Source organism: Lethenteron reissneri, chromosome 69 (genome assembly GCF_015708825.2).
Source record: "Lethenteron reissneri isolate LAM-NWPU_2019-01 chromosome 69, ASM1570882v1, whole genome shotgun sequence".
In the NCBI taxonomy this organism is placed as follows: Eukaryota; Metazoa; Chordata; class Hyperoartia; order Petromyzontiformes; family Petromyzontidae; genus Lethenteron; species Lethenteron reissneri.
This window is the reverse complement of record NC_083847.1, coordinates 5413789-5423481: the sequence shown is the minus strand read 5'-3', so window position 1 is coordinate 5423481 and position 9693 is coordinate 5413789.

Here is a 9693-nt window from a genome sequence, read left to right as displayed (position 1 = left end):
TTCGGCCAGATAGAGGGGGTCTAAACGGGCGCGGCACGGGCTAGAGAAGAGATGGAGTTGATGTGGTACAGGAGGATATGGAACTGAGTAGACGACTGGTACCAGCGGTGTCAAGATCGGCCTCTGTGGAGGAGGAGGCTCGTGAAGAACGCTGATAGTGGGCAGTGCCAGGCTAGGTGCACCTTGAGGCTACTGGGCAGTGCCAGGCTAGGTGCACCTTGAGGCTACTGGGCAGTCGGAGGCAATCGCCCTCCAGCAACAATGGAGGGCGGAGGAGCGACGCTCACTACAACGAGCGGAGCGCCGGGCGGATAAAACGCAGCGAGTTGGCACAGTCGGGGGGCATAGGTAGTGCATCAGCCGGTGATCTCAGTCGGTCGACCCGTGGCACCTGCTGGGTCTGTCACCGTGACCTCCTGCCGGCAAGGGCGTTCGACACATCACGTGGTTTTAAAGTGCACCTAGCCTGGCACAGGCGCCGTGGTGACCGCGTAGTGGCGAATGGCGGTTGTTGTTGTTGTGGTGGTGGGGGTTGGGGCAGTGGGTAGCTGCGCTACCAAACCCGGCCACTCCTACTTCGATTCCCGCTCACGAGGCCACCAGCAGCGGTGGCCACGATCTTAAACCGGTTCCTGGGCCTCCCCTAGGTCGACTCGACCTCAAATGAGCACGTGCTGTTGTGGAGTAAAACATCGCCAGGTGGCAGCCATCTCAAGACAGAGGACGAGAGGACTCTAGCCGCCACGCATATAAAGGATTTATAGTGAAAAACTTTGTTTTTACGGGTTATACTTGTTTGTAGTGCAAAGTTAGCCTGATAACTTTAATCTGCATTGTCTTATGGTTGTTATTGTTTGACTTGCATCCCACTGGGATTTTTTGCACGCAGCGTTGAAATGCGGTGGGGGTTTTTTTTCGCGGAAGACTTTTGCTGTTTCTTCCAGGATTTTTCTGTTGCGTGTAGTAACTTTTAAGATGTTTCTTTGATCACGTTTTTGTTTTGTTACGGTTGCACCCGAGTCAAGAGCCGCATAGCTCACAGGGTTATATACCTAATACATGAAATGAAATGACTCACGGTCAACTTCAGCGGCTGGTACGTGGACCTCTCCTTCGACATTCTGGACTAACCCGATCTTAGATTTGAAGCTTTCGTGACTGCAAGTATTCATATTCTTAGGTTTTCGGTAAAGTCACGTAGGTAAAAAAAAATTATTAAAAAAAGTAATAAAAGTAAAATAAAATAAAATAAAAATCACGACGTTTCGGAGGCAACACAAGCTTCCGTCTTCAGGTTTTTATTTTTATTAATTTTAATTTTTTTACCTACGTGACTTTACCGAAAACCTAAGAATATAACCCGATATTGCCCAACAACGGACAACGAAATCCTCTCGGTTGTCTTTTAAAAGTTGTGAGCGAAGTGACGACTCAAACGCGCCTCCCCAAAGAACACACAGGTGCAAGATGATCAGTGTCTTATTATCTTAGCAGCAAAAGTAGCTGCAAACGCTACGGGGCCACGCACTTTCAAAGGCCCCGCGCTAAACGCTTTCAAGCTATCAATTCCGGTTAAGTGATGCTGCACTTGCTCTACTACTATAGTACTATACCGCCTTCGACTTCGATGAACGACTGGGGTGTTTAAGGTTAGCGATTGTCGTACTATCTGGCCGTACAGCAAATGAAAAATACAATTTTCTTTACTGTGCAAGTTAAAAAGTTACGTTGTTGTAATATTTACTTTTATTTTTACTTATAACACACTTTTGCTACAGGCCCCGCACTTAGCTTCGTCCGGCACTGGAGGATGAGGCATTTATTCAAGGTGTGTAACTCCACGCGTTGTGCATCTAAAGGTGGATGTCTATGTGTGTGTAAGTCCATATGTGTGTGTGTGTGTCAGTCGATGTCTGTCTGTTGTGAGTCCATATTGTGTGTGTTGTTGTAAGTCGATGTCCGAATGGTAACCTCCTGCCAGCGGCGTTCGACACTTCACTGGGCCTCAAGGTGCACTTGGCCTGGCACAAGCGTCGTGGTGACGTCACCGCCACTTAGTGGCGAATGGCGGTTGTTGTTGTTGTAAGTCGATATCTGTCTGTGTGAGTCCATATGTGTGTGTGTGTGCATGTAAGTCGATGTGTTTCTGTGTGTGGGTCGATGTCTGTGTGTAAGTCAATGTGTGTGTCTGTCTTTTTCGCCCGGGCAACGCCGGTTACTTACCGCTAGTTCAACAATAATTATCTGAGAGCCTTCGTTAAATCGACTGAAGGGGAGTTGCCGCTGTCTGTGTTATTAGGGTTAAGTCAGCCCTCCCCCATGCAATGAAGAAGCTCTAAATGGGGGGAAAATCTCGACTTAAAGCTTTCGTGAGTACAGGAATTCATATTCCTTGGGTCACGTAGATAGGTTTGAAAGAAAATAACAATTTTTTCTTTTTGGTTTTTTCGGTGAAGTCACGAAAGTAAATATTTTATATAAATTAAATCACGACGTTTCGGGCGCACACAAGCGTCCTTCTTCAGGTGGGGACAACTTAGTGAAAACACAACCGCTTAATCTTCTTGATTCTTTCGGTAAGTCACGTAGAGGGAATAATAAAATAATAAAAATAAAACATAATAAAATAATTCTCACGACGCGTCTGAATGACTGCTGTCTTTTCCGACAGACCTGTTCTTCACCTGAGGACGGCTGCTTGCGTTGTGGCCGAAACGTCGTGAGAATTATTTTATTATGTTTTATTTTTATTATTTATTATTTCCCTTCTACGTGCTTTACCGAAAGAACGCAAGAAGATGATCCTATGTATACTTTAACGGACTTTTAGGCTGTGTGGCCTGGCCTCTCATGTTGTGCTGTGAGAAGGGCCTTGTCCGAAACGTCGCCTGTTTTATATTTCTATTGTTTTCCTATTTAAGGCCACACACATTCAAGATAGATACGGCACAAAGACAAAGATCCCCCTATGCTTAGCCTTTTTCAAATTTTCCTGCTGTGGTTTTCACTACCTGATGATTGAGTGGCTTGTGCTGCAATCAGAAACGTCGTGAGAATTTTATTGTTTTATATTTTTATTATTTCATTAATTTCCCTTCTACGTGTACTTACCGAAAGAACCAAGAATAAGTGCTTCAAAATGCGTTAACGGTGGTGTGTGTGAGGCTTCCCGGTTCAAGTCCGTAAGTTGCGTATTGAGACGGAAAAACACGCCTTCCCAGCGAAGGACGGTGGGTGATGGGTGGGTGATGGACCCTCTGTAAATCTTCTTTGCGAGGCGAGGCACCAGACGGGCGAGGGTTGTAGACCCCCCCCCCCCTGTTGCTGCCGCTCGTTGTTTACGCAGACGCCTCGGGGAAAAAGGGGCAGAGCAGAGAGGCGGCTCTCTCCGAAAAGTTTCCCGTTGCCTTGATCCTCGCGATACATAAGAAGGCGATTGCTAAATAATTGTTTCTTTAACCCTTCTATCTGGCAACAAAAACTGACACCTTTTTTACAAGGAGTCATGTTTGCATAGACCGCAATACCTGCAGTCATAATACAAACAAAAGACATAACTCTGATAATGTGCACTGTCCTTGAAGTTGATTGGTCCACACCCGAGACAGCTTTCCTTAGAGCCTAGTCTCACATGTGTTGGACCAGATGACGCCAAAAGGCGCACAACTCAAAAGACAATTCACCATCAGAGTATGAGAGTCGTTCGGGGCAAGAATCTACACTATGGGAACCTCATTTGCCAGTAAAAATATGATAATTGTTTTTTATTAACCCTTCTATATGGCAACAAAAACTGACCACCTTTTTACAAGGAGTCATGTTTGCATAGACCGCAATACCTGCAGTCCATAATCCAAAACTAAGACAACTCTTGATAATGTATGCACCTGTCCTTGAAGTTGATTGGGTCCACACCCGAGACAGCTTTCCTTAGAGCCTAGTCTCAGATAGAAGGGTAAAAAACCATTATCTATTTTTACTGGCAAAATGAGGTTCCCATAGTGTAAAGGCGATGTTGCTGTACAAGGAACACCAAAATGTGGACTCTTGTCTGGACCGCGTCTTTGTCTCAATGCGCTAAGGCCGTAGCCATGGAGTCAACATTGGGGGGGGGGGGGGGGCAAATCTTCCAGGGGGTCTGGGGGTCCTCCTCCCCCCAGAAAAAAAATTAAATTTGAAAACTAATTTCCTGCCTAAAACATTAAAAAAATTCACAAACGCATGGGATGGACTTTTTTTTTTTACAATAATGTCTAATAGTGTATTGTATTACATTTATCAGTTTTTTCTTATTACCTTTTCTTGTTTCATAGTATGTAATGGCAGAGATTAGGGATTCATAAAGTACAACCATAACCTACAATCATATAAACAGAAATCTACGCGTTGACTTATATGAAGACAAGTCCACATATTGTGGCCAAGGTTTAGCAAATTGTTGTTTTTATTTACATAGCATAGCAATTATATTTTTTTATCGCAATATATTGGGGGTGACATTTTGAGCATATTTGAATATTTGAGGGGGGGGGGGGATTTGTGAGCATCCAATCAAGGCCGGCACTGTGGCACACGAGGGGGTGGGTGGCCAGCACCATGCGCGACCGCCTTTGTCCCCCCCAAATATATTATAATTACGGCCATGCCACACACACACACACAGAGAGAGAGAGACAAGTATAACCCGTAAAAACTAAGTTTTTCACTATAAATCCTTTATATGCGTGCCGGCTAGAGTCCTCTCGTCCTCTGGCTTGAGATGGCTGCCACCTATGGGTCAGATGATTGCATTGCACCATTAAGCAATTGGTGATTAAATATAATATTTTTGTCCTAAAAAGTGTAAAAATTTTGGAAAAAAAATTCACGAACATTAATTGTCACGCACAACGAGTCTGTGTGGAAAATGTCAGCTCGATTGGATCACGGGAAGTGGGTTAAAAACGACCGAAAGATTTGCACGGTCGTAAGCAAGCAAGCGAACTTAATATAAAGGATTTAAAAATATATTCGCCTGTGGAGGGGAAGCGAGGGCGCTACTAACTGCGCTACTCCACCACGGCCTGTGGAGGGGTTACGCTCTGGGCTCTTGCACTGTGATGTTCAGCCAAAGCCACGAATGCGTTCTATTTGAATATATGTAAAATAAAAAATTTTTGCCTAAAAAGTGTAAAATTTTGGGAATTTTTTTTCACGAACATTAATTGTCTGGCACAACGAGTCTGTGTGGAAAATGTCAGCTCGATTGGATCACGGGAAGTGGGTTAAAAAAACGACCGAAAGATTTGCACGGTCCTAAGCAAGCAAGCAAGCGAACTTAATATAAAGGATTTAAAAAGCTCCCGAGTCGAGAGTCGAACTCAGGTGGTCGTTACTGCGAGGCGCAGCTGTACAGCAGCAGCACCACCGCCCTATTCATTAGCAACGCGTTGGGCCGCGCTTTAGAAATGCGCCCTCAACTCGCATCTCAAAGAGACGGAGCACGTGGCCGCGTCTCCGCATCACAATGAGAGCGGCGGCATCACGTGGTGCTAGAGGGGGCGGGGCGAGGGGTTAGGGAGGGAGGGGGCGAGGGGGGAGGGTCACTGAGGGGGGGGGGGGCGCAACGATGCCCTCAGTCGTGAACATCGGAATGTGATTTGTTTATTTTTGTTTTATTTTAGTTTTATTTTTAAATCCTTTATATTAAATTCACTTGCTTGCGTGCTTGCTTGCTTACGACCGTGTAAATCTTTCGGTCGTTTTTTAACCCACTTCCCGTGATCCAATCGAGCTGACATTTTGCACACAGACTCGTTGTGCGTGACAATTAATGTTCGTGAAAAAATGTTTCCAAAATTTTACACTTCATAGGACAAAAATATTATATTTAATTACCCATTGTTTAATACTGCAGACAATCATCTGACCCATAGGTGGCAGCCATCTCAAGCCAGAGGACGAGAGGACTCTAGCCGCCACGCATATAAAGGATTTATAGTGAAAAACTTAGTTTTTACGGGTTATACTTATAGTCCTATTTTTATTTGTATTTTAATTTTATTTTAGTTTTATTTTATTTAAATTTTATTTTAGTTTTATTTTAGTTTTATGTTTATTTTATTTTTTATTTTATTTTCTTTCTAACTACGTGACTTTACCGAAAGAACCAAAGATTATCAGAATGATTTTTTTTTGTATGTCTACTGCAGGAGGAATCCGATGAGCTATGAAGCTCTTTGTTCACGGATGTCCCAGTAGGGTCACGGGTCTGAGCTGGGGTTGGCGAATATGGGGGAGGGCGATGGGGAGGAATGAACTCTAAACTATTTATTTTATTTATTTTACCAAGTCTATGTAGCTTATTGTTCATAAGCGAGCCTGGCTATCACAAATGATGACTCAATGGAGTGGGCTTATCACCATCATCTGTGGGTCTGTATGAGTTTCTATGGGTCTCTGTGGGTCTCTGTGGGTCTGTATGAGTTTATATGGGTCTCTGTGGGTCTTTGTGGTCTCTGTGGGTCTGTATGAGTTTCTATGGGTCTCTATGGATCTCTGTGGGTCTGTATGGGTTTCTATGGGTTTCTATGGGTCTCTGTGGGTCTCTGTGGTCTCTGTGGGTCTGTATGAGTTTCTATGGGTCTCTATGGATCTCTGTGGTCTCTGTGGGTCTGTATGAGTTTCTATGGGTCTCTGTGGGTCTTTGTGGTCTCTGTGGGTCTGTATGAGTTTCTATGGGTCTCTATGGATCTCTGTGGGTTTCTATGGGTTTCTATGGGTCTCTGTGGGTCTCTGTGGTCTCTGTGGGTCTGTATGAGTTTCTATGGGTCTCTATGGATCTCTGTGGTCTCTGTGGGTCTGTATGAGTTTCTATGGGTCTCTGTGGGTCTTTGTGGTCTCTGTGGGTCTGTATGAGTTTCTATGGGTCTCTATGGATCTCTGTGGTCTCTGTGGGTCTGTAGAGTTTTTATGGGTCTCTGTGGGTCTTTGTGGTCTCTGTGGGTCTGTATGAGTTTCTATGGGTCTATATGGATCTCTGTGGGTCTGTATGGGTTTCTATGGGTTTCTATGGGTCTCTGTGGGTCTCTGTGGTCTCTGTGGGTCTGTATGAGTTTCTATGGGTCTCTATGGATCTCTGTGGGTCTCTATGAGTCTGTAGAAACCCGCCTTTAGAGTATTTGGCTGCTGCGATGACATTCCACGTGATGATGATGATGGTGATAATCCCACTCCGTTGAGCCATCATTTGTGATAGCCAGGCTCGCTTATGAACAATAAGCTACATAGATCAGTGGGGCCTTCCACTTGGTAAAATAAAGAAAAATTAGTATAGAGTTCATTCCTCCCCATCGCCTGCCCCCATATCCGCCCACCCCAACTCAGACCCGTGACCCTACTGGGACATCCGTGAACAAAGAGCTTCATTATTTTACTTCTATTATTTATATTTTTTTATTTTTTACCTACGTGACTTTACAAAAAAAAAAACTAAGAGTATAGCTTCATAGCTCATCGGATTCCTCCTGCAATAGACATACAAAAATCTCATTTTGATAAATCTTTGGTTCTTTCGGTAAAGTCACGTAGTTAGAAATAAAATAAAATAAAAAATAAATATAAAATTAAACTAAAATAAAAAATACAATTTAAATGAAACAAAATACAATTTAAATAAAATTAAATTTAAATTAAAATAAACTAAAACTTAAACAAAACTAAAAATAAAATAAAACAAATCACATTCCGATATTCACGATTGAGGGCATCGTTGCGGCCCCTGCCCCCCTCCCTCAGTGACCCTCCCCCCTCGCCCCCTCCCTCTCTAACCCCCCGCCCCCTCCAGCACCACGTGGTGCCGCCGCTCTCATTGTGATGCGGAGACGCGGCCACGTGCTCCGTCTCTTTGAGATGCAAGTTGAGGGCGCATTTCTAAAGCGCGGCCCAACGCGTTGCTAATGAATAGGCCGGTGGTGCTGCTGCTGCACAGCTGCGCCTCGCAGTAACGACCACCTGAGTTCGCTTCTCGACTCGGGAGCTATTTTCTCTCTCTGTGTGTGTGTGTGGCAAGGCCGTAATTATAATATATTGGGACACACACACACCCCCCTCCCCAATATTCAAATATGCTCAAAATGTCACCCCCAAATATGTTGCGATACAAAAAAGAATTGCTATGCTATGTAAATAAAAATAACAATTTTCTAAACCTTGGCCGCAATATCTGGACTTGTCTTCATATAAATCAACGCATAGATTTCTGTTTATATGGTTGTGGTTATGGTTGTACTTCATTAGTCCCTAACCTGTGTGTGTGGTGTTTACGTGCTCTCACCATGTGCTGCAGAGTGTGGGTGACTGGTGAGTGAGTGAGTGGGTGATTGAGTGAGTGAGTGGGTGAGTGAGTGAGTGAGTGGGTGAGTGAGTGGGTGACTGGTGAGTGAGTGAGTGGGTGATTGAGTGAGTGAGTGAGTGGTTGAGTGGGTGGGTGAGTGAATGAGTGGGTAGGTGGGTGAGTGAGTGGGTAGATGAGTGAGTGAGTGGGTGAGTTAGTGAGTGGGTAAATGGGTGAGTGAGAGTGTCTGCGAGTGAGATGGTGAGTCTTTGTAAGTGAAGGTGAGTGAGTGGGTAAGTGAGTGAGTGGGTAAGTGAGTGGGTGGGTGAGTGAGTGAGTGGGTGAGTGAGTGAGTGGGTGGGTGAGTGAGTGAGTGGGTGATTGAGTGAGTGAGTGGGTGAGTGAGTGAGTGGGTGAGTGAGTGAGTGGGTGAGTGAGTGAGTGGGTGGTGAGTGAGTTGAGTGGGTAAATGGGTGAGTGAGAGTGGAGGACTCCCCCCCACCCCCTCCTCACCCACCTCACCCCCCCTGCCCCCCCCTCACCCCCTCCTCCTCACCTCCCACTGCCACGCTCCCTTTGCAATGCGCAGTGGCTGGAATCTATTCGCATTGATACGCAATCGTCAATTACCGACCCGAGTGAGCTAAACAAATGGAAATTGTTCGCAAATGAACAAAACCACTCCGCCATTTCCATGTCAATGGAAACCCCCACACCGCCGATTTGTGCGGGAGGTTACATACGGTGCGACGGAAGTTCAACATACACACGCTACACTATACACTACACTATACACTACTACACTATACACTACACTATACACTACACTATACACTATTATACACTATTATACACTACACTATACACTACACTATACACTACACTATACACTACTATACACTATTATACACTATTATACACTACACTATACACTACACTATACACTACACTATACACTACTCTATACACTACCATACACACTACACTATATACTACTATACACTACACTATACACTGCACTATACACTACTATACACTACAATATGCACTACACTATACACTATTATACACTACTATACACTGCACTATACACGACTATACACTACACTATACACTACACTAATATACACTACACACTACCATACACTACACTATACACTACTATACACACGACACTATACACTACGATACACTACTATACACACGACACTATACACTACTATACACTACGTCACTATTCTAAATAAAAAACTAATTTCGTTACAACCGATTGTTGTTGTTGTGTTAGTTTGTTGTCCTTTGCCCACACGGTGCGAAATAAGTTCAACATCCATACAAATAAATAATCCCTTACGTAGTTTTAAAAAAACGTGCTTTAC